Raw genomic sequence first — 27,011 nt, 5'->3', positions numbered from 1 at the left:
CATTATCCCGGTTACTTATCATAAAAAAGTAGACTAAATAAAAGCAAAGCCTCATTTATAGGATTTGTAGATTTAGAGAAGGCTATTGAAAACGTGGTCTTGTCAATACTTAGTAGTTTTGAGGGCAATAGGGATAGAATAGAGAGTGAAAAACGTAATTTACAAGTTGTACAGAAACATGATAACAGTTATAAGAGTGGAACTACACGAAAGGGGAGCCATAGTTCAGAAGGAAGTAAAACATTTTTGTAGACCATACCCCATGTCATTCAGTCTTTACACTGAATAAGCTATGTAGGAAATGAACGACAATTTTATTTTGGAAAGGGGTAAAAAAAAGAAGAATTGAAACCTGCACGATTTGCTGATGAAACTATAATTCTCTAAGATACGGATAAGGACTTGGAAGAGCAGTTGTACGGAATAGATTTGCGTCTTGAAAAGTTATTGTAAGGTAACATAATTGAAAGTAAATGAGGGTAATGGAATGTCGTCGAAGTAAATCATGGAAATGAGACGTTATTAGTCGTATATGAGTTTTGTTATTAGGGCAGCAAAACATTAAAATCGGGAAGATATAAAATGCAGACAGGCAAGAGCAAGAAAAGCATTCTTGAAACACTGGACTACGTTAACATCTAATATACACTACGGAATCAAGAGTATCCAGATATCCCCAAAAACATACGTTTTTCACATTAGGCACATTGTTTTGCCACCTACTGCCAAGTACTCCATATCAGCGACCTCAGTAGTCATTAGACATCGAGGGAGAGAGAGCAGTCCGCAGCTCGTGGTCGTGTACTCGCTTCCCGCGCCCGGATTCCCGGGTTCGATTCCCGGCGGGGTCAGGATTTTCTCTGCCTCGTGATGACTGGGTGTTGTGTGATGTCCTTAGGTTAGTTAGGTTTAAGTAGTTCTAAGTTCTAGGGGACTGATGACCATAGATGTTAAGTCCCATAGTGCTCAGAGCCATTTGAACCATTTTAGAGAGAGCAGTATAAGGGGCTTTGCGGAACTGACGGACTTAGAACGTGGTCAGGTGATTGGGTGTTACCTGTGTCATACGTCTGTACTCGAGATTTCCATATTCTTAAACATCGCCAGGTCCACTGTTTCCGATGTGATAGTGAAGTGGAAACGTGAACGGACACGTACAGCACAAAAGCGTAGAGGCCGACCACGTCTGTTGACTGACGGAGTCCGACGACAGTTGAAGATGGTAGTAATGTATAATAGACAGACATCTATCCATACCATCAGACAGGAATTCCAAACTGTATCTGGATCCACTGGAAGTACTATGACAGCTAGGCGGGAGGTGAGATAACTTAGATTTCATGGTCGAGCGGCTACTTATAAGCCACACATCACTCCGGTAAGCTAAACGACGACTCGCTTGGTGTAAGGAACGTAACCATTGGACGATTGAACACGTTGTGTGGAGTGACGAATCACGGTGCACAATGTGGCAATCCGACGGCAGGGTGTGGGTATGGCGAATGCCCAGTGAACGTCATCTGCCTGCGTGTGTAGTGGGAACAGTAACATTCGAAGATGATGGTGTTATGGAGTGGTCGTATTTTTCATAAAGGGGGCTTGCGTCCCTTGTTGTTTCGCATGGCACTAGCGCAGCACGGACCTACATTGATTTTTTAAGAACCCACTGTTAAAGAGCAATTCGGAGATGGCGATTGCATCTTTCAACAAACAATGGTTCAGATGGCTCTGAACACTATGGGACTTAACATCTGAGGTCATCAGTCCCCTAGACTTAGAACTACTTAAACCAAACTATCGTAAGGACATAACACACATTCGTGCCCAAGTCAGGATTCGAACCTGAGACCGTAGCAGCAGCGCGGTTCCGGACTGAAGCCCCTAGAACCGCTCGGCCGCAACGGCCGGCTATCTTTCAACACGATCGAGCACCTGTTCATAAGGCACGGCCGGCGGCAATACGATCGAGTACCTGTTCATAAGGCACGGCCGGTGGCGGAGTGGTTATAAGACTACATCATTCCTGTAATGGACGGCCTGCACAGAGTCCTGACCTGAATCCTATAGAATACCTTTCGGATGTTTTCGAATAGCGATTTCGTGCCAGGCCTGACCGACCAGTCCTGACCGACCGACATCGATACCTCTCCTCAGTGCAGCACTCCGTGAAGAATTAAACCTTCCAGCACTAAACTGAACGTATGCCTGCGAGAGTGGAAGCTGTCATCAAGGCTAAGAGTGGGCCCACACCATATTTTATTCAAGCATTACCGATGGAGGGTGCCATGAACTTGTAAGTCATTTTCAGCCAGGTGTCCGGATGGTTTTGATCACATTGAGTACACTAAAGCGCCAAACAAACTGGTATAGACAAGCGTATTCAAATACTGAGACATGGTCGGCAACGCCTATACAAGACAATAAGCGTCTGGTGGAGTTGTTAGATCGATTACTGCAGCCGTAACGGCAGATTTTCAAGATTTAAGTGAGTTTGAGCGTGGTGTTATAAACGGCGCACGACACAGCATCTCCGAGGTAGCAATGAAGTTGGGATTTCTTCCTACGACCATTTCTCGCACGCCGTAAATATCAGAAATGCGGTAAAACATCAAATCTCCGACATCCCTGCCGCCGGAAAAAGATCCTGCGAGAACGCGACCAACGAAGACTCAAGACTCTTTCAACGTGGCAGAAGTCCAACCTTTCCTCAAAGTGCTGCATATTTCAATGGTGGGTCATCAATAAGTGTCAGCGTGTGCATCATTCAACGATACATCATCGATATGGGTTTTCGGAGTCGAAGGCCCACTTGTATACCCTCGATTACTGCACGACAGCGACTGCAGTCATATATAACTGTTATCGTGTTCATTCATAGCACCTTCTTTTGTATCAAAGTATCTATAATAACTTTTGTTATCATTGTATTGTTACCTTTTCCTAACTGGGATGACGCTTTTGCAAAATCATATCCGTGGTGTCAGGTACCAGCAAAGTAGCAGTTTCTTCGAAAACTCTTCGTTTGCGGAACTAAAATTACTCAGACTTTCATGGTTCTATTATCGTGTATTTTCAATTAAAAGCGTTTATGCCAGGAATTATGACATATACTGTATATCCCTTCTATCAGTCAGGTACTCAAGTGACAGAACGCATACCTCCACAGCTTTGTTGTATATTAGCACGACATTGACGAGCTTCCAAATTGACGCCGAGGTAACGTGCGATTCCACTCCGTGGCACTGGTTGTCCATGAAAGTAGACGGATTCCAAGTTGGTCGGTAAGTTATTCTTGCTGTTGATAATAATGACTTTGATGTACCTTGTCAGTCAGGTGCCGCTTTTCGGCCCGGGTTGTTCACTCTCAGTTGCGTCGTAATTTGAACAAGTGTAAAGGGAAGGAAGCCGTCAGTGGTTAAGCTGTGTTTCAACTAGCAGGCGGCGTTATTAACTGCGGCTGTTATGGAGGGTATGTTTTGGGTCTTAATTCATGCTTGAGATTTGGCAGCTGGTTGAAACTCCTGAAGAGATGTAAAATTGGCACGTGGATGCAATGGTGACTGTGGATATTTGGTTGGAGGAATGACGATAGAATATGGCATGCTGAGATGGCTAATGTAGTGTGTTCAAAGATGCTCTAAAAAGAGAAGAAAATGTAAAGTATGCGTTAGCCGGAGAGGACGGAAAAGGTGGAATCTAGCGTGGACTGAATGATTTTGAGGGTTGTGAAACATTCCTCATTTCATGTTAACGTTTACACCAATTATCCTTATTTGCTGTGTTTTTCTGAGGTAGGTGTGTGAGTGGTGTTATCACCATCTCTCTTAGATCTGGTTAATGGCCTGTCGCACATACATCATACTAGTATGAAGCTTACCGGACTATTTCTGACTATTTTCGGTGCCTACAAAGGAGAACCGTCTAACTACACAGGGTAATTCCGTGATGGTTACAATCTTTCAGCGATGGGCCCTGATCCGAAAGCGACTGAATATGGAATATGGTGTGCCACATGGCATCAGCGTAACTGACTGTCGGGTGGTAGTGCCAGGGCAAAACTACTAAGCAAAAATTATGGTTCAAAAATCATTCACAGTTAATTGACGAAGTTCAATAAAATCAGGTTACACATCAGTGATAGTGAAATTACTTAAATGTTTGTTGTAAAACATTTACAAAAAAGAAAAAAATTGGACAAGAATGTTCGGATAGGCGCTTCGGCAGAAAGAATTCATATACTGTTGACTAGTAATAAGATTACTTAAATGTTAACTGCGCTCTTAGACGCCTTCGGCAAGGGGAGTTAATTTGCAGTTGACTGGTAACAAAATTACTTACATCTTGAAGTATCATTTACAAAAAAATGTGAACAAGAGTTTTTTTGGTAACCGCCTTCGGCAAGGAGAAATAATTTACCACTCACTGGTAACAAGACTACTCAAATCCTTGCTGTATCGTTTACAAATGTTTTCGAAAAAGCATGTTTACGTAAGAGCCCTCGGCGACAAGAACGACCTCGTACCCAGTCGCAGTGACAGGATCAAACAACAGGCTGAAACAGAAATGCAGTTCAGTTACAACAAATCTCTGCACCAGACTAAAGACCAGTATTACATTTCACATGTAAACAGAGTCCCAATATTTGTCCTTAAAGAACCTTAAATTATTAAGTAATGGCACAATAGGAAGATAATGTAAATATTAAAAAAATGGCACTGAAGTTAAACGGCCACCAACTTGCAATATTCAATGCCTTTAAGAAAATGGCAGTATGCTTCTAGGCGATCTTCTGTTTCAACAGCACTAAGTGAAAGACATATAGGATGAAGAAAAAAGGCCGCACTTAGATGTCGCCATGTGATTCCTCGTTCAGATTCAAGACAAACGTATATCTAGCAAAATAAATATGTGTGGAAACGAGAAGCTGACAACACTGTAACATCGTCCAGTGCATCAGAATGTACAGAGGATCATGTATCAGACCGCAGTGCTGCACCAGCCGTCGTAGGTGACTGACTGCTGGGACGTCCTATCCACCATGGAGCTATGGTTCGAATTCTCGTCAGATTATTGTATTTTTGTTTTTAGGCGTCTGCATCTACATCTACATCCATACTCCGCAAGCCACATAACGGTGTGTGGCTTAGGGTACCTTGAGTACCTCTATCGGTTCTCCCATCTATTCCAGTCTCGTATTGTTCGTGGAAAGAAGGATTGTCAGTATGCCTCTGTGTGGGCTCTAATCTCTCTGATTTTATCCTCGTGGTCTCTTCGCGAGATATACGTAGGAGGGAGCAATATACTGCCTGACTCTTCGATGAAGGTATGTTCTCGAAACTTTAACAAAAGCCCGTACCGAGCTACTGAGCATCTCTCCTGCAAAGTCTTCCACTGGAGTTTATCTATCATTTCCGTAACGCTTACTAAATGATCCTGTAACGAAGCGCGCTGCTCTCCGTTGGATCTTCTATATCTCTTCTATGCACCCTATCTGGTACGGATCCCACACTTCTGAGCAGTATTCAGGCAGTGGGCGAACAAGCGTACTGTAACCTACTTCCTTTGTTTTCGGATTGCATTTCCTTAGGATTCTTCCAATGAATCTGGCATCTGCTTTACTGACGATCAACTTTATATGGTCATTCCATTTTAAATCACTCCTAATGCGTACTCCCAGATAATTTATGGAATTAACTGCTTCCAGTTGCTGACCTGCTATTTTGTAGCTAAATGATAAGGGATCTATCTTTCTATGTATTCTCAGCACATTACACTTGTCTACATTGAGATTCAATTGCCATTCCCTGCACCATGCGTCAATTCGCTGCAGATCCTCCTGCGTTACAGTACAATTTTCCATTGTTACAACCTCTCGATACATCACAGCATCATCTGCAAAAAGCCTCAGTGAACTTCCCAAGTCATCCACAAGGTCATTTATGTATATTGTGAATAGCAACGGTCCCATCACACTCCCCTACGGCACACCTGAAATCACTCTTACTTCGGAAGACTTCTCTCCATTGAGAATGACATGCTGCGTCCTGTTATCTAGGAACTCTTCAATCCAATCACACAATTGGTCTGGTAGTCCATATGGTCTTACTTTGTTCATTAAACGATTGTGGGGAACTGTATCGAACGCCTTGCGGAAGTCAAGAAACACGGCATCTACCGGTGAACCCGTGTCTATGGCCCTCTGAGACTCGTGGACGAATAGCGCGAGCTGGGTTTCACACGACCGTCTTTTTCGAAACCCATGCCCTTACCTACTGTTGGAAACATTGAGTGCGCCCCTGTAACGTATGTCTCTTTTCAATTCTTTCCCTGACGCTTTATGAAACATTTAACTTCGTGCTCAGCGACAGCTATAGTTTCAGCATGGTGGCGCACCGCCACACTTTGGAGTGAATGTACTATTTTAAATGAAGCGTTTCCAGGCAAACCGATTAGTCATGGAGGTCTTACGTTCTGTCCGCCACGATGCCCTGGTCGCTGTAAGCTCCACTGTTAAGCGTGTTTCGGGCTCCTTATCGACTCGGCTGCCAAGGAGGGGAAGAATGTCAGTGTACACTTCTTGCGCATACCGGGTGGAGTCATTTCAGACATGGAACGGATCCTTCCGGATACCATGAGGAGCACTGGATGCCGCCAGCTGCAGCTGGTGGCTCACATCAGTATTAACAATGTGTGTCTCTTTGGACTGGAAGAGATTCTTCCTCGTTTCAAGCGGGTATATGAAGTGGTAAAGGCTGCCAGTCTTGCTTGCGAAATGAAAGCAGAGCTCATCATTTGCAGCACATTCGACAGGACTGATTGAGGTCCTCTGGTACAGAGCCGCGTGGAGGGTCTGAATAAGAGGCTCAGACGGTTATGCGGCCGTGTAGGCTGCTGATTTCTCGACTTGCATCATAGGGTGGTGGCGTTTCGGGTTCAGCTAAATACGTCTGGTGTCCAACATATACATGAGGGGGCTACGCGAGTAGCAGGGGCTCTGTGGCGTGCACAGTGGGGTTTCTAGTTTGGAGAGTTCCGGGGAAACACGAAAAGGACTTTAGTCTAAACTGGTTCAGATCTAACACAGGATGAGCATATATTTAGAAACCATCGGTATTAAAGTTGTAAATTGATTTAGCTGTGTTCGGAAAGTACCACAGTTCGAAGCGCTAATAGAAAGTACTGATGCTCAACTCATTATGGGCACTGATGGATGGCTAAGGCGAGATGTAAGCTCAGCCGAAATTTTACGAAGGACCTACCGGTGTCCAGAAAGGACAGGCTAAATACAGTCGTTGTTGTTAGAAATACTTTATCTTGTAGTGAAGTTCAAATTGATAGTTTCTGGGAGTTAGTATGGATAAAGGTCGTTCTTGGATCGAAACAGATTGATTCTTTTATCGATCGCCCACCTGTGATGATGCAATTACTGCAAGATTCGAAGAAAATTTGAGTCTTCTTTCAAAACGTACGCAATTCATGTAGTTATAACTGGTGCAGAGTTCAGTTTACTCTCGATATGTTGGCGAAAATACATTTTTAAATCCGGAGGTACACATAAAACATCATCCGAAATTGTGTTCTCTGAAAATTATATCGAGCAGTTAGTTCATGAGCCCACTCGAATAGTAAACGGTTGTAAAAACATACTTGATCTCACAGCAGCAAATAATCCTGAGCTAATAACGAGCGTCTGGCAACGGCCTTGCCGCAGTGGATACACCGGTTCCCGTGAAATCACCGAAGTTATGCGCTGTCGGGCGTGGTCTGCACTTGGATGGGTGACCATCGAGCCGCCATGCGCTGTTGCCATTTTTCGGTGTGCACTCAGCCTTGTGATGCCAATTGAGGAGCTACTCGACCGAATAGTAGCGGCTCCGGTCTAAGAAAACCATCATAACGATTGGGAGAGCGGTGTGCTGACCACACGTCCCTCCTATCCGCATCCTCAACTGAGGATGATACGGTGGTCGGATGGTCCCGATGGGCCACTTGCGGCCTGAAGACGGAGTGGTTTAATAACGAGCTTCTAAAGTGATACATGGATAAGTGAACACGGAGTCCTCGTAGCCAGACTGAATGCCATAATCTCTAAATCCACAAAAAGTGATGGAAAATATATCTATTCAAAAAAGCAAATAAAAATTCTCTTTGCACCTTCCTGAGAGACGATCTCCATTCCTTTGAAATTAACAACGTAAGTGTAGACCAGGCGTGGCTTGGATTCAAAGAAACAGTGTCCACAGAAACTGAAAGATCTATACCAGACAAATTAACAAAAGACGGAGTCAGGTACGCGTCGGTCAGCGACTCTCGAGCCGAGTCCTACAACTTCCGAGTCACCGCCCTCCGTATGACGGAAGCCAGGCTGGTAATGAGGAAGAACTGCAGGTCGACCCAATGCCAATTACGACAGACTGCGTCGCCTTCACTCCAGGCAAGTCGATATGACACACTAACTTCGAGCCTTCCCCAAATTTCAGCGCATGGAAGCAGTATTTAACTACCAGCACCTCATCTTTCAACCAGCTAGTCAGTGACTCCCAGTCCATGTCCGTCTGCGCCGCCACCGGGCCGCTAAGAAGGGACCTCTGCATGTCTGCCAACCCCGGGAAGCCAGCACTGAACCAGCCGCCGTCTCCTCGATGTTATGCACTAAGTGCGGTTGGGCAGGATAACTTGGATACAGGGGTCCGTAGCTGACTACTGGGCCTTTCTTTAAGATTCCACTTACATCACTTATTGAATGTTAACAACTTCCGTACATTGCCACTAGGACAATGTAACTTGAGGGAAAAACAAGCTAATTAGCCATAAATTCTTATGTCAGAAATATTAACTACAGTAACGAAATTTTTAGTTCAATCAAAAATCTTTAAGACAGTTGCAAACAGTATTATTTCAGACTTAAAGGGATGGAATCTAACTAACAGCTTTAATAACAGTTGACAATAATATACTCTGGTGTCCAAAATTAAAGCAACAAACTGCTTTTTACCCGTCCTGTGTCTAATTCACGATGTAATCATAAAAACTGCCAACAGATCTCCGGACGATCGTGATTTGCATGGAAGATGGCACTCCGATCAACGGACAACCAGGCCAGCAAAGACGTCAGGGCCGGCCGTGGTGGCCAAGCGGTTAAAGGCGCTACAGTCTGGAACCGCGCGACCGCTACGGTCGCAGGTTCGAATCCTGCCTCGGGCATGGATGTGTGTGATGTCCTTAGGTTAGTTAGGTTTAATTAGTTCTAAGTTCTAGGCGACTGATGACCTTAGAAGTTTAGTCGCATAGTGCTCAGAGCCAAAGACGTCAGGGCACCTATCAAGCGCGGTGGTGTTTCCAGGATAGTCCCACATCACCCTGTACACAGTCACAGACAGTACATTATGGAACAGAGAAGGCTCCTATGCATTCTCTGCTGTGGAGGGCAATAGGTAGAATGGAAGCAGGATAATCGCAAACTGATGTGGCCCGATGGCTTAATGTGAATCGATCTGTTGCATCTCGGATGAGACGCCAATTTATGGACACGGAAACGGTATCCCGGAGACCAGGGCAGGGCCGACCACGTGTGACATCAGAAAGAGTGGGCCGTTATTTGGCTGCAAAAGCACGACGGTGCCGTCTTGTGATGCACTGCAACTGGCATCTGATCTCGCAGCATCTCCTGGACGTGTTGTATCGAGGCAAACGGTGTAAAAAAGTCTTCAGCAGAGTGGCCTTTATTGTAGGAGATCTGCTGTCTGTTTACCTCTGGCGTATCTTCACAGAAGTGAACTTCTGGAGTGGAGCCGTCAACGTGCCAACTCGAGGGTCGAACGGTCGGCTGATGTTCCTTTCACAGATAAGACCAGATGCAGTATGGAGAGTGATTCTCGGCGCAGTCGCAGCTGGAGGGCACGTGCAGCACTATTTCGTGACCCAAAGATTGTAGGAAAGAGGACGATATCGAGGAGGATCCCTAATGATGTGGGCAGGGTTGAACACCTGCTCATGAAATTCAACGGGTGAATCAGCAGGATTTAATTGCTGTCAGGAGATCTTGGGATCTCATGCGTGGTTGTAGCGAGATGTTCTGGGCCCAGACTTCACATTGATGGACGATAATTCTCGTCCTCATATAACACTGGTGATTGATGTTATTTATTTATTTATTTGTTACTTTTTATTTATTTTTGGAATCTGCAGGTACTGCACACATGGCGTGGCCTGCTCTATCTCTCTATCTCGCCATTTGAATCCTGTAGAGCATGTCTCGGTGCACTAGGAAGACGGGTTGCATCACGTCAGCATCAGCTACCGCTCTTAACGACATGTGAGCAGCTCTCCAGGAAGAATGGGCGTTATTGCCCCAACATGAGATTTATGACTGCATTCACAGCACGTCCCGTCGTTGTCGTGCATGTATTGGTGCCAGAGGTGGTCACACTCCATACTAAGCATACTAACCAGTTGTCAGAATGTGAGTGCAAACTCGTTAAGTTGGAAATAAACGAAGAACTTTTGGTCCACCATTACGCATGTTGCAGTTGATTACGTTCAGTGTTATTTACATTGTTTCTACTTTATTACGTTTCTCTGCCTCGTGATGACTCGGTGTTGTGTGCAGTCCTTAGGTTAGTTAGGTTTACGTAGTTCTAAGTTCTAGGGGACTGTTGACCGTAGATGTTAAGTCTCATAGTGCTCAGAGCCATTTGAACCATTTTTTTTACATTATTACCACCTGTTTATACTATTTTGTGGCAAAATAAACGTCATCTTACAAAATTTCCGTTTATGACTTTAATTTTGTACATCAGTGTAATAGGTTTCTAATTTAAGATCCTTAATGCAACAGATAACGCAATAAAAATTTTTAAAATTCAAAAGGCAAGTAAATTCTCTGAAAATGTTAAAGCACGAATGAGAATTTAATCATGACACTCCCCAAATTGTTCAGATACATCATCAGAGATCTGGCCAACAGAACTTTGCTGTAACATTCTTCAAGAAAAACGTAGAAGCGGCAGTTCCTCGTGATGGTGGCGTACCAGGCGGTAGCCAACTTTCGTAGCCAGCTCGCAAATATAACTGAGCCACACTCTGCGCAAGGGTACCTTAAGATACACAACATACAATTCAACCACTAAAACCAAAAATAAATAAAAAAACAATAAGCTTACTTACCATGATAACGCAACCGTACACGCCAAAACCTTCCTCTACTGTGTGTCACGAGAAATTGCACATAGATACCCAACATAATTTAGTTTTCACAGATACAAAAGTTAATAGTGCACAGTTTAATACTGAATCAAATGATGGGCACAACAATTAGCATAACGATCATAAAACAGGCAACCAATCAATGGAGCAGAAGCTACGGGACGTAAGCTGAATTTTTACTTTCCTTTTAAGGATGTAATTTGAGTGACACCACAGCCGACCGTACATCCTACGCAAATGTTGTAGACACAGTCTACACAGTGACACCTGAACTCGTCTACGTTAAAAGCCAAAGTCACAACCGGAAGCAATGCTGTATTTTCAGGAAACAGACATACCAGGTAGATACGCACCAGTTACATACAACAAGACGGTCATTAGGCTTGATACGATGATCAAGTCCACGCATCGCCCTTTCCCGCTCAGGCTCGGATAGCTGTGTCCTACGGCGTTCGTCCTCGTTTACGGGGCAGTAGCTGGGGGGTGGGGGGTCCTCGGGCTCGCGCCTCCATGGCCAGGGAAGATCACGTGCGGTGTCCAAGTCGGCCGTCACATACCTGCCTCGAAAATGCTTCGTTCAGCCTGCTGCTATCAGAAGCGCATCCATACCATTCGTTGCACGCCCCCATTAAAAGTCAAACCTCGGGTGAAGAAGGGGGATGGTCTTAGTCTCTCCTTACGCCTGTAGCTCCATCTCAGTATTGCCCAATTTATGCTGGCTGAGATGAATTCGGATATTCCTGTGTATTTTCAAATTTTGGACCCAGAATCTGATGGTAACCGGAACCTTAACTACCCTACAAGCACCAAACGTTGGTGACACTTTCCCTGTGATTCCATGGACACTCTTGCTCTCATTCCTCATATTTCTTACATATACTATGTCGCTCACCGCTGCTGACACTGCATGTCATCCCTCTTTATATCTCTGGGCTTGTCGCTGACGAATAAGCACAAGTTTTCTCCTTGCGACCTCCCGTTTGGATTTCAGTTCCTCGAGGATGACCCTCTTTGCCAACAGATCGCTTACAGACCAGATATTGCTTAAGGAAGAGTTAACAGGTAATGATAACATGATAGTAAACAGGAGTAGTGTTGTGTGGCTGATACATAGTGTTAAACGCAAGACTGAGCCAACTGAGATGGCTTTCCCACCTTTCTTGCAATCCTGAATTGTAGATTTTGAGGGCTAGTTTGAAGTTTCCATTTATATGCTCGGGGAATGGTGGTTAGAGTGGTGGTGGTAGTAGCGTTACAAGTAACTTGTATAATGCCATTGTTGAAACGAAATTTCCGAAACTCACATGACATAGACTCGGCTGCATTATCATTAAGAAATGACCTTGGGGGTCCGAAGCTAGTGAGGGTGTTGAATGCTCAGAGCGCTGGTAACTTCCCTGCTTGGGATGACCCACAAAAATCTAGTAAACGCGTCAGTGTCGACAAAAACAAGGCGATTTCCCCTCTGGGTATGAGGTAAGGGTCCTATACATTCTCCAAAGCACTTGACGTAGGGTGGGGATCCCTTATCCCAAAACGCTCATCTTAGCACCAGTATCCAGCTATGCTAATCTACACTCTTGACACCTCCTAACGAGTCTGTGCGTCTCCGCTTCCATAGCTATCCACGTTAGATGCCTGCGGATTTTTTCCCCAGTTTTCTTGGCCCAAAGTGCCCATCGCACAAGGATCGACGGAAATAACTGATGGTTGCTCGTACCAAGCTCTTAGGAAGACAGTTCTTCAGCCTCCCATTATATTGGCTGTGGTAGCATAACACACCCTTTTCCAAGGAATAACGTCTTATTGGTTGCCCCTGTTCCATCTGCTTTTGGATAATCCCCAAGTCATTTCTCCTTTCATGTTCAAGATCATTAAATAATATGGGAATCTCCGTCAAGACGGGGGCGGCCATCTGGAACCCTGGCGCCTCTCCTTTATCTGTAGAATCTGTCATCCCCTGTTCTACTTCCGCCATGTCTCGCTGTTCCTCACTGAGCATGCTACTAAGTGCATCTGGTACCTAATTTCGTGCTCACCTTAATTGTAATACATCAAATTCTAAGGCGGAAAAACTCACAGTCTAGCACGCTATTTGGCCGGTTTAGCGTTGCCTAGCCAATACCCAACTCAAGGCCTGATTGTCAGTTTCGAATTGTAATCATAATGTAGTGTGACTAGGACCTCCCGTCGCGGAGACCGTTCGCCTGTTGCAAGTCTTTCGATGTGATGCCACTTCGGCGACTTGCGCGTCAATGGGGATGAAATGATGATGATTAGCACAATACAACACCCAGTCCTTGAGCGGAGAAAATTTGCTACCCCGGCCCTTAGGATTGACATTCTGCCACGCTGACCACTCAGCTACCGGGGGTTGACAGTTTCGAATTTGAAGCGTGTAATATAGAACTGGAATTTTGTAGCTTAAACAATACTGTCAGAGACTCAAGCTCATAAATAAAGTGGAATCTGGGGCGGACAGTGCCCTTGAAGTATATGCCACAACACGACGTTCTCCCTACTGCTCTTGGATCAAGAATGCCGCTATTCTGGAGGTGGAGGCGTCGGTCTGCACCACGAATGGACCCTTGAAATCGGGAATCCCCAGCACCGGTGCATTACTGACCACACTCTTCAATGCATCAAAAGCTGCTTCCTGGACGTCGCACCACTTTAACCTCCCTCGCTGTAGTTGATTTAGAGGTGCAACAAGCTTGGCAAAATTAGGCACGAATTTTCTAAAAAAAATATACCATGCCTACAAACCTATTTATGTCATTCTTATGACAGGGCACTAGGAACTAACAAACAGCGTGGGTTCACGTCTGGTCCATGGCTACCCCTTCAGCAGGTACAATGTGCCCCAACAATAAAATTTTTGAGTGGGGTGGCGCGACCTTAGTGAGTTAACTGTTAAACCAGGTTCTCTTACCCACCCTGAAACTTGCATGAGATGCTCAAGATGCTCTTCAGAGTTCGTGCTGTAGATAATACGTCGTCCACATGGCTGCAAATGCACTTGAACTTCAAGTCACCAGCACAGAATCCAGGAGCCAAGACAAGACAAGCCGCACCAATAGATAGCCTAAATGAGACTCTAATGAACGTGAACAGATTGTAATCCATACAAAAGGTGGCCAGTGGCTTGAACTTTCGACAAGTGGTATATTGCTAGTAAGCCCGGTACGAGTCAACACGGTGAAGATGCGTACACTGGCGAATCAGGTAAAAAACTTGCGCAGTTCAGGCAGAGGAACCGTTTCCAAATCCACCTTTTGGATAAACACTCAATAATCAAAAAGTGGTCTAAATTCCACACTGTTGAGTTTCAGCACAGGGAGGATGGACGCTGCATGGGGAGAAACGGATGGTCTTATCATACCTTCTTCGAGAAACTGGTCAACACCTTCCTGAGCTCTGTAATTTCAGAGGGCGAGAGACAATGAGGAGCCTACGCCATCAGCACTTGATCTGTTAACTTACACACTAAATTTTATCAGTAACCCCCAACCTATCTGTCAAATTTCCAGGAAACTGTTCCAGTAATCCCAAAAGTTGAACACGTTCAGGTTCATCCAAATGCCCTTCATCTGATGATAGAAAACTACTGCACACACACACGATTACCTTACAAATGTCAACATTCTTTTCAGGATAAAAATTAAAATGCGATACTTTTTACCATTAATCCAGCACACAGCTGCGCTGATCACAAAAATCACATCCTAACAATAGCTTCACGGTGAGTCCTTTGACTACCAAAACACTTAATGACCAAGCGTAATTGCTAATCAGGAGTTTGCAGCGAGGTTGATCTACAAGTTCCAGTAGTGGACCCGAAACGGACTGTAACTCATGCAATCAAGCAGTTTATTTATGATCGCAGTACCACACATGCTTAGTTAATGATAGGCTACTGCCAGAGTCAACGAGATCACAGATCAGCTCCGCCCAGAGACCAGTATATAGGAATGGCGCAGTAACTTCACACCCCCAAGCCGGCCACTGGTGTCAACTGTCCGCTCGCCACTTGTTCGGCGTCTTACATTCCTTAACTAAGTTCAAAATGGTTCAAATGGCTCTGAGCACTATGGGAATTAACTGCTGTGATCATCAGTCCCCTAGAACTTAGAACTACTTAAACCTAACTAACCTGACCGTAGCGGTCGCGCGGTTTCAGACTGAAGCGCCTAGAACCGCTCCCCGTATCTCATTTCTTCAATACTCACTACCACCTTGTCTAGATCGGTAAATGATTGTGACGTTTTCACGGACAGCACCAGTCACATGCTTTGCAGCTTCATTCCTTCTAAAATATTCAATATAATATCTGCCCCCTACAAACTACAAAAATACTTATCCATCAAATCCTTACACAAATATGTGCCTAAATACCCTAAAATCTTCTCGCAGAAAGTAGTGAGCGAGCAATAATTCTGTGGAACTTCCGCCAATAACCAGTTCAAACGTCTTTCCACTAAAGGCAATATAACTTGCCTCACGACTGTGTGCCGAATGTGTAAGTTATTGGCCTTGTTTTCCTAACTTATCATCAACCACGAAACTTCTATAATTTGGCGAACGTCATAAATTCCCAGGATACAAATAACTTTAATAATAGGAACAAGAGGGTTCGGAAGCTTGCAAAACTGTTTCCACATATACTTCCTTTGCACACTAAACTTCTGCTGATCATCTACATTCCGAAGTTCACCTGCTACTTGAGAAACGAAATGCGTTGCTTTATTAACAAAAGTACATCCTGCAAAGACTTTCTATCAAGTGTGAAATTAGGATCTTTATTGATAGCACACACACCAGCAATCCTATTGCCCGCATGATTTGGCACAGTATGCGACATTTGAGCACATAATGGGGATGTGCCTTCTATCAACGTAGTACTTTCCTGAAGCACAAACAAGTACGACGTGCAGGACGGATAGTACTTAGCTTACGAACGATCCCCTGGTGATGTTTAATGCCCTGTCCAATGAGCCCCGCAGTCACTGGCATACGTTCATCATGCTGTCTGCTCCAACTCGAGGCGGACACAGTGTTCATATAACAGGTGGTTCTTTCTCAAGAGTTGTACCCCTAGTTCTCTTCGCATTCCCATGGTCAACAAATGCTTAGACACACGAGAAGTTATAACAGCAAATTTATAAAGACACATACCGCACCCCAAAAGAAAAAGATGGTTGTAATTGTTCAGTGTCTAGGTACACATCATGCCTCAAACATGCTTACTGCTACCATTCCTTAAGTAAGTGCGGTTCAGCAGGATAGCTTACAAACAGCGATCCATAGGTGAAAAGCCACTGGGCCTTTTTTCAACATTTCACTTACTCCACTTATTAAATGTTAAATACTGGTATCCATTGGTTCTTGAACAACATAACTTCAGACAAAAAGCAGTTATTTGAGCAGAAATCTTTATGGCAGGATTGATAATTGCAGTATCGAAAATTTTAGTTCAATTTGAAATTTTTAAAGCATTTTCAAATTAAATTATTTTAAATTTGAAGGTATGGAAATTAACTATCATCCATAGAAATAGTTGACAGTAATATAACAGATTTTAAATTCAAGGTAAGTGGATTAACTAAAATCGTTAACACAACACATAACTGGAATAAAAAATTTTAAATTTCAAAAGGCAAGCAAATTTTCGGAAATCGCTAAAACACAACTGACAACTTAATTATGGCACTCCCCTAAATATTAAGATACAACTTCAGTGATGTGGTCAGACCAAATTGTATTGGAACAAACGTAGCGGCGGCAATTCCCAATGACGTTGGCGTAATAAGCCAGCACACGAGTAAAAAATGCTCCCTGAGCCACACCTTGCGTCGGGACGCTTTACGATACACAACGTAAAATTCAGCCCTTATGACAGAAAAAAAACACCATAAGCCTACTTGACCCCCATGAACCATAGACCTTCCCGTTGGTGGGAAGGCTTGCGTGCTTTAGCGATACACATAACTGTACCGTAGGTGCAACCACAACGGAGGGGTATCTGTTGAAAGGCCAGACAAACGTGTGGTTCCTGAAGACGGGCAGCAGCCTGCCGGTAGTTGCAGGGGCAACAGTCTTTATGATTGACGGAACTGGCCTTGTAACATCAATCAAAAGCTCATTGCTGTGCTGGTACTGCGAACGGCTGCAAGCAAGGGGAAACTACAGCCGTCATCATTCCTGAAGGCATGCAGCTTCACTGTGTAGTTAAATGATGATGGCGTCCTCTTGGGCAAAATATTCCGGAGATAAAATAGTCGCCCATTCGGATCTCCGACGGGGTCTACTCAGGAGGACGTTGTTATGAGGAAAAATAAAAATGGAGTTCTAGGAATCAGAGCATGGAATGTCAGATCTCTTCATCGGGCTGATAGGTTAGGACATTTAAAAAGCGAAATGGATAAGTTAAGTTTAAACATAAGGGCAATTAATTAAATTCGGTGGCAGGAGAAACAGAACTTCTGTTAAGATAAATACAGGGTTATAAATACAAAATAAAATTGGGTAATGCAGGAGTAGGTTTAATAATGAATAAAAAAAATAGGAACCCGGATAAGCTTCTACGAACAGCACTGTGAACGTGTAATTGTAGCCAGGATAGACACGAAGCCAACGCCTACCATAGTAGTAAAGGTTTATATGCCAACTAGCTCTGCAGATGATGAAGAGAGTGAAGAAATGTATGATGAGATAAAATAAATTATTCAGACAGTTATGGGATACGAAAATTTAATGGTCATGGGGGTGAATATGGACTGCGGGTAAGGAAAAAGAAGAAGAGCCAAGTAGAACTTTGCATGGAACATAACTTAATTATCGCTAACACTTGGTTTAAGAATCATCAAAGAAGGCTCTATATGTGAAAGAGACCTGAAGACATCGAAAGGTTTCAAATTGATTATATAATGGTAAGACAGAGATTTAGGAACCAGATTTTAGATTGTAGACATTTACAGGGGCAGATGTGAACTCTGACACCAATTTATTGACTATGAATTGGCTATGGACTAAAACTGAAGAAACTGAAAAATATGTGACGTGGATAAACTGAAACAACCAGTGGTTGTAGAAAATTTCAGAGAAAGCATTAGGGAACAATTGACAAGAGCAGGAGAAAGGAATACAATACAAGTAGAATGGGTAGATTTGAGAAACGAAATAGTGAAAACAGCAGAGGATCAAGCAGGTAAAAAGATTAGGGCTACTAGAAATCCTTGGGTTACACAAGAGGTTTTGAATTTCATTTATGAAAGGACAAAATATATAAATGTAGTACATGAAGCAGGCGAAACGTCTCGAAAATGAGATCGAGAGGAGGTGCAAAACGGATAAAAGGGAATGGCTAGAAGACAAATGTAACGATGTAGAAGCATGTAACGCTAGAGATAAGATAGATGACGCCTAGAGGAAAATTAAAGAGACCTATAGAGAAAAGAGAACCACCTGGATGAATATCAAGAGCTCAGGTGGAAAACCAGTCCTAAGCGAGAAAGGAAAGCAGAAAGTTGGAAGGGCGATGTACAGTACTTGAGGGCAATTTTATAGAAATCTAAGAGGATGTAGCTAAGGAGGGAGATATGATACTACTTGAAGAATTCGACAGAGCACTGAAAGACCTAAGTCGAAACAAGGCCCCGGGAGTGGACAACATTCCATTAGAACTACGATAGCCTTGACAGAGGCAGACATGACCAAGCTCTATGAGACAGGCGAAATACCCTCAAACTTCAAGAAGCATATAATAATTCCAATTCCAAAGAAAGCAGGTGCTGACTGGTGTGAAAATTACAGAACTATCAGTTAACTAAGTTACAGCTGGAAGATATTAACACGAATTCTAAGAAACGAATAGAAAAACTGGTAGAAGACCACATCGGGGGAGATCAGTTGGGATTCCGTAGAAATTTAGGAACATGCAAGGCAATACTGAACCTACTACTTACCTTATAAGGTAGGTTAAGGCAAGGCAAACCTACGTTTATACCATATGTAGACTTAGAGAAAGCTTTTAAAATAGTGACTGAAACATTTCCTTTCAAATTCTGAACGTGGCAGGGATAAAATATTGGAAGCAAAAGGCTATTTAAAATTAACATAGAAACCAGACGGCAGTTATGAGAGACGAGGGACACGAAAGGGAAGCAGTGGTTGCGAAGGGAGTGAAAAAGGCTGTAGCCTATCCCCGATGTTATTCAATCTATATAGTGAGCATGCAGCAAAGGAAAAAAAAAGAAAAATTGGGAGTAGGAATTAAAATCCTGGGAGAAGAAATAGAAACCTTGAGGTTCGTCGATGACATTGTACTTCTGTTAAGGGCAGCAAAGGGCGTGAAAGAACAGTTGAATGGAATGGACAGTGTGTTGAAAGGAGGATATAAGAGGAACATCAACAAAAGCAAAACGAAGATAATGGACTTGAGTCGACTTAAATTTGGTTATGCAGAGGCAATTAAAACAGGAAATGAGACGCTTAATGTAGTAGTTGTGTCTTGCTATTTGGACAGCTAAATAACTAATGATTGTCAAAGTAGAGTAGATATAAAATGTAGACTGGTTATGGCAAGGAAAGCATTTCTGAAGAAGAATGTACAGATTTAAATGTCAGGAAGTATCTTCTTAAAGTATTTCTCTGGAGTGCAGACATGTATGGAAGTGAAACATGGACGATAAACAGTTTTGACAACAAGAGAATAGAAGTTTTGAAATGTAGTGCTACAGAAGAATGCTTAAGATTAGATGAATAGATTATATAACTCTTGAGAAGGTACTGAACAGAACTGGGGAGAAGAGGGATTTGTGGCACAGCTTGACTAGAAGAAAGGATCGGTTGGTAGGACACGTTGTATTGGTATGTAAGAAAAGCACTGACAAAAAACATTAGCGCGACCGCTGTAATCGTCAGAAAAAGATGTATTTTACTATGACGGAAGGCGGTAGCAAATGAGGGTAACCTCATTCAATTTTTTTTTGTCAATTAATGGAGAGACTCTGTCTTTAGTTCTCGTGGCGAGAAGATGTTTTTCTTGTAATTCAGTGTGTTGTCTTAATAAAAATCCTATGAGAATACGAAATCTTAGGGTTCGTTTTTGTGCAAAACCATGAGAGTTTTCCTTTCTTCCGCGCATCATCTCAATGTCAGCGGCCTGCATTGGAAGAAGAAGCCCGATCAAGGACTAATGTTAAACACAGAGTCAAGAGATAAATGCTCATGGGGGAAGAAGGCGAATATAACCAAGGACACCAGATCTAAGTTCACGACATCACTGGCTCACAATTTACGATTCTTGTGGATTAAAGGAAAAGACAATTTATTCCCTGCAAAAACTCATAAAAACCAACTATGCCATTGGTATACAAGCAATTTGTTTAATTTTCTATATATCTGCACAACTTTCTGAGGTATCAAGGGATCACATATTTAGTAGTGGAGGGAAGCGTGGAGAGTGAAAATTGTAGAGGGTGGCCAAGAGACAAATTCACTAATACACTAAGCAGATTCAGATGGATGTAGGTTGCAGCAGTTACTCGGAGATGAAGAGGCTTGGACAGGATATGGTAGCATGGAGATCTGCAAGAAACCAGTCTTCGGAATGAAGACCACAACAAGAACATACATTTACCCACGCTTACCTGTCATGATCAAGCAATAGCACTCACTGATATCTTCCTCTACTGTGCCTCACATGGAACACAAATACCCAACATGATTTAATTTTAACAGATGCGAAAGGTAATAGTGCACCGATCATTACTGAAGGAAATCTTATGCATCAAAACTTCCTCTGACTTTCCTCACAAGAACAGGCACATAAATAACAAAACTGAGTTAGTTTAAGCAACTGTAGAAAAATAATAGTGCCCAGTTCAATACTGAATCAAATGATGGGCGCAATAACTGGCCTACCGATCATAAAAAGGCACTCAATCAGAGGAGTAGAGCCTTACAAACGCAAGATGAATTTTTGCTTTCCTTTGAAGGATTTAACTTGAATGACATTACAACCGACCGCATATCCTACACAAATGTTGTTCTAGAGCCAGTCTAACAACACGACTTGAATTCGTCTCTGCTAACAGTCACAGTTACAGACGGAGACAACGCTGTTTTTGCAGGAAACAGACTTACCCGGCAGATGCTCACCAATTGCAGATGAGAAAGGCGACCGCTGGGATCACGGCCCACGGCTTGATGCAATCATCAAGCCCTGTACATCTCCCTTCCGTGCTCAGCTCGGGTGTTAGTGTTCTGTGACTTACGTCCGGGTTCACGGCAACAACAGCTGTGCAACTCCTCGGCAGGTGCCTCTGGCACGCGCCGCCCTGTCCCAGGGAAGATCACGTCCGGCGTCCATGCTGGCCATCACACACCAGCCTCCCGCTTGTTCTGTATCGTCTGCTGCTGTCAGAACCCCCATTTCAGGGTTGCGCACAGCATAAGAGGCGCATCCATAACATCGCGCGCGCCTTTTCGTGACGATAGGCTGTCCAAAGAGCCTCGGCGATGCTGGCAATTGATAAACCTAAATGGGACATAACGGTCGGGATCGCTGCACATCGACAGAGAGCAGGTCGTTGGGTAAGACAGTGACCTTCCGCTACACCTGCTGACGTCACCCGATGGCTGCTCCGAGGCGCGGGTTAATCTCTTACCACATTTAAAGCTGTTTATGCATTAAAACTTCATCATTAGGCATTACATTTTATTATTTACTTACTACTAACTCTATTCTAAGTACAGACTGCTGACAGTGTCCACATATACTACTGAAAGCACATTGAAAATAATATTATTCTACTACGGACAGCTCAGTAGAAACGACGTCTTAAATATTTAGATGCGTGAAGAACTAGCTTCTAACTTAAAATGGAGCGCAAGGTATCCATTTTATACTCAGCCAGTTTTTCATAATGAGAGTTCTTTTTACGTCTTCCAACAAACCTTAAGCGTAATTCCGAATCTTCCCTACATTATTCTCGTTTACATGCTTAAAGGCAAATAGTTAAAGGATTAACTACTTCTACATCTACATCTACATGACTAATCTGAAATTCACATTTAAGTGCTTGGCAGAGGGTTCGTCGAACCACAATCATACTATCTCTCTACCACTCCACTCCCGAACAGCGCGCGGGAAAAACGAACACCTAAACCTTTCTGTTCGAGCTCTGATTTCTCTTATTTTATTTTGATGATCATTCCTACCTATGTAGGTTGGGCTCAACAAAATATTTTCGCATTCGGAAGAGAAAGTTGGTTACTGTAATTTCCTAAATAGATCTCGCCGCGACGAAAAACGTCTTTGCTGTAATGACTTCCATCCCAATTCGCGTATCATATCTGCCACACTCTCTCCCCTACTACGTGATAATACAAAACGAGTTGCCCTTTTTTGCACCCTTTCGATGTCCTCCGTCAATCCCACCTGGTAAGGATCCCACACCGCGCAGCAATATTCTAACAGAGGACGAACGAGTGTGGTGTAACCCGTCTCTTTAGTGGAATTGTTGCATCTTCTAAGTGTCCTGCCAATGAAACGCAACCTTTGGCTCGCCTTCCCCACAATATTATCTATGTGGTCTATCCAACTGAAGTTGTTCGTAATTTTAACACCCAGGTACTTAGTTGAATTGACAGCCTTGAGAATTGTACTATTTCTCAAGTAATCGAATTCCACCGGATTTTGGAACTCATGTGGATCACCTCACACTTTTCGTTATTTAGCGTCAACTGCCACCTGCCACACCATACAGCAATCTTTTCTAAATCGCTTTGCAACTGATACTGGTCTTCGGATGACCTTACTAGACGTTAAATTACAGCATCATCTGCGAACAACCTAAGAGAACTGCTCAGATTGTCACCCAGGTCATTTATATAGATCAGGAACAGCAGAGGTCCCACGACGCTTCCCTGGGGAACACCTGATATCACTTCAGTTTTAATCGATGATTTGCCGTCTATTACTACGAACTGCGACCTTCCTGACAGGAAATCACGAGTCCAGTCGCACAACTGAGACGATACCCCATAGGCCCGCAGCTTGATTAGAAGTCGCTTGTGAGAAACGGTGTCAAAAGCTTTCCGGAAATATAGAAATACGGAATCAACTTGAGATCCCCTGTCGATAGCGGCCATTACTTCGTGCGAATAAAGAGCTAGCTGAGTTGCACAAGAACGATGTTTTCTGAAACCATGCTGATTACGTATCAATAGATAGTTCCCTTCGAGGTGATTCATAATGTTTGAATACAATATATGCTCCTAAACCCTACTGCAAACCGACGTCAATGATATAGGTCTGTAGTTAGATGGATTACTCCTACTACCCTTCTTAAACACTGGTGCGACCTGCGCAATTTTCCAATCTGTAGGTACAGATCTATCGGTGAGCGAGCGGTTGTATATGAGTGCTAAGTAGGGAGCTATTGTATCAGCGTAATCTGAAAGAAACCTAATCGGTATACAATCTGGACCTGAAGACTTGCCCGTATCAAGCGATTTGAGTTGCTTCGCAACCCCTAAGGTATCTACTTCTAAGAAACTCATGCTAGCAGCTGTTCGTGTTTCAAATTCTGGAATATTCCATTCATCTTCCCTGGTGAAGGAATTTCGGAAAACTGCGTTCAATAACTCCGCTTTAGCGGCACAGTCGTCGGTAACAGTACCATCGGCACTGCGCAGCGATGGTATTGACTGCGTCTTGCCGCTTGTGTACTTTACATACGACCAGAATTTCTTCGGATTTTCTACCAAATTTCGAGACAATGTTTCGTTGTGGAACCTATTAAAGGCATCTCGCATTGAAGTCCGTGCCAAATTTCGCGCGTCTGTAAATTTTAGCCAATCTTCGGGATTTCGCGTTCTTCTGAACTTCGCATGCTTTTTCCTTTGCCTCTGCAACAGAGTTCGGACCTGTTTTGTGTACCACGGGGGATCAGTTCTATCTCATACCAATTTATGAGGTATGAATCTCTCAATTGCTGTTGCTACTATATCTTTGAATTTGAGCCACATCTCGTCTACATTTGCAAAGTCAGTTCGGAAGGAATGGAGATTGGCTCTTAGGAAGGCTTCTAGTGACACTTTATCCGCTTTTTTAAATAAAATTATTTTGCGCTTGTTTCTGGTGGATTTGGAAGAAACGGTATTGAGCCTAGCTACAACGACCTTGTGATCACTAATCCCTGTATCAGTCCTGATGCCCTCTATCAGCTCTGGATTGTTTGTGGCTAAGAGGTCAAGTGTGTTTTTGTAACCATTTACAATTCGCGTGGGTTCGTGGACTAACTGCTCGAAATAATTTTCGGAGAAAGCATTTAGGACAATCTCTGAAGAAGTTTTCTGCCTACCACCGGTTTTGAACAAGTATGTTTGCCAACATATCGAGGGAAGGTTGAAGTCCCCACCAACTATAACCGTATGAGTGGGGTATTTACTTGTGAAGTAATCAAACGTTTGAAGCTGTTTTATGTACGGGAATTAGATTGTTTAAGGCATCAGATATTTTTTGGTTCATTATAATATGACTGAAAGAGGCTGAAAACTGGACCTCTGTGTTTTCATTGCCTTTCTTCTATGTTGTAACAGTTTCTTCTGTACTTGTCATATAAAAATGACGATTTTTGTTTCTCCAATTATATGTGACGATAAAATTGTTTACGTAATGTTCATGAACATTTATCTCAGCTACTGATCCACCTTCCGTAAGAAACATGCAAATATCTATAGACCTCTATTCATCTTCTAACGTAGGGAACGTGTATTCGTGCTGAGCAGTCGCAATGACTTGTGTGAAAGTGATTTCTACGATGTAAAATGGACTTACAAGCTACCTTACAACAATTATTTCCCGTATTGGACTAGAATACCTTTCACACACACACACCTATATATATATATATATGAACAAAAGCACACATACTCGCAACCTATCGTCAGTGCAAAATTCCCGCCAAGAACACCCAGAACGAGATGGCGAAACAAGTGAACATCACATAAACTGTGAAACAGTGTGTGTAAGCTCAAAAACAAACACCCCATAGAAGCACGAAAACGCGAGATCTACAAAAAGTAAGCACACATATTTACATACGTAGTTTGGCAACCCCTCTCCCCATTCAATATTTCCAAATTGTAATTACAGTCAGCATACATTTCAACATAGTTATCGAAAAATAGTACTGTAACTAGCCGGAGAGTGAAACAGCGAATTCTTGTTTACAAAACAATATAATATAAGGACAGTGGGCTATTTAAAAATGGAGAGAGGGAAACAGAGAGTGAGAGAGAGAGTGAGGGGGGGGGGGGGGGAGGGTGAGAGAGGAAGAAAAAGAGGGAGAGGACAAAATAACGATAACGTAAGGCTACGCCTATTATTTGGGAAATTACGCAACAAAACATTGTTAAATACTTTTAAAAGAAGATCACATGCTAGAAGGCTGTAATTGTCGTTTTATCCCAAATACCAGACAGACTAGTGAACAAGATTATATAATAAAGAGGTATCCACATTTCCCTACTAGATATTAAGAAGAAAACGCGGACAAAAGAAGAGGTTCTTAACACAAAATGGTTATTTTGGATGCGAGTTAGTTTAATTTTTCTTGTTAGGACGCAGGACATTTTAGTAATCTTTAAATTAGCTTGCCAAAACAGTCCCATGGCTTTTGAGAGTAGTACTTTTGCCACCGTGTTTTAGTTCCAGGTAGGACCGAGTTTGTTACTTTTATTACAAACGAGTCACTTCTTCCATCGGGTTTCGGCGTAAATTTTCATGAATATTTTTGTGGGCCGCAAGACAGGTTAACGATGTGAATTATTTTAGACATGGTGATATTACCTTGAAGAGTCTGCTTCTGCACTTGCACCAAATGCTTGAATGTTTGTGACTGAGTACACTAGCGGTTGTTAGTTTCCCCTGAAAATGTGAGCGTTGTTGAATAGGGATGTATATAAATCTTATGGAAAGTATTTCCCCTTAAGGAATTGTAATGTTAAAATGTTCATGTCAAATGTTTGTTGATGAGGAGGATAGCGATCCTCTTTCTGTTAATAAATGTCAATTCTCATTTAATTCAGTTGGCTGTGCTTCTTCAGTGTGCACACCTGCATTCCATTCCACCTCCTGTCTTCGTTAACCTCAATTACCGAATAAGAGAATTGTACTCTAAAGTGAATTTTACTCCCTGGTCGGTCGACCTGGAGTTAGTGCTGTACATTTTTGTAATAAAAATAAGAGAGAATTTTAATTAATGTATTATGTGACTCCGGAGAGCTTGGCACTTAGTGGAGATCAGAAAACGTGAGGCACTGCGTGTTCGAGATGAGAAGCAGATAGACTCTGAGAAGTCCATGTGATATGGCGAAAACTAGCCCCAAAGTATGTTCTCATCCCAACACTTACAAGTGAGCGACTTTTACTTTTTCCAAGCTTCTTATTTTTGTTACCAGCAGATTTCTTATTTTCCATACTAGTAGACCACTAATTAGAGACGGTGCTTGTGCACCGTCTATAATTACTGCGTCATGAACAGGACGTTAAATCTTAACTCTCCTCCTCTTTCTCCAAGCGATAATGCATGCAAAGTGCCATGCCTCTTCTATTCTTTCCTCTTAGAGGTTTTGAGACCACAGAGTCATATTATGATTTGCCAATTTATTTTAATTTAATTTTATGGTTGTCTGCTGTTTTTGACATCACAGTCGTCGGTGAACATGGTTTCTCTTTCTGACTTCGCGATCGTCTGCGTACATCTACCTCTGGCATGTACACTCTGCGAGCCATC

Source organism: Schistocerca cancellata, chromosome 3, assembly GCF_023864275.1.
Source record: "Schistocerca cancellata isolate TAMUIC-IGC-003103 chromosome 3, iqSchCanc2.1, whole genome shotgun sequence".
In the NCBI taxonomy this organism is placed as follows: domain Eukaryota; kingdom Metazoa; phylum Arthropoda; class Insecta; order Orthoptera; family Acrididae; genus Schistocerca; species Schistocerca cancellata.
The sequence above is the reverse complement of the archived record's forward strand: the minus strand, read 5'-3'. Positions refer to the sequence as shown.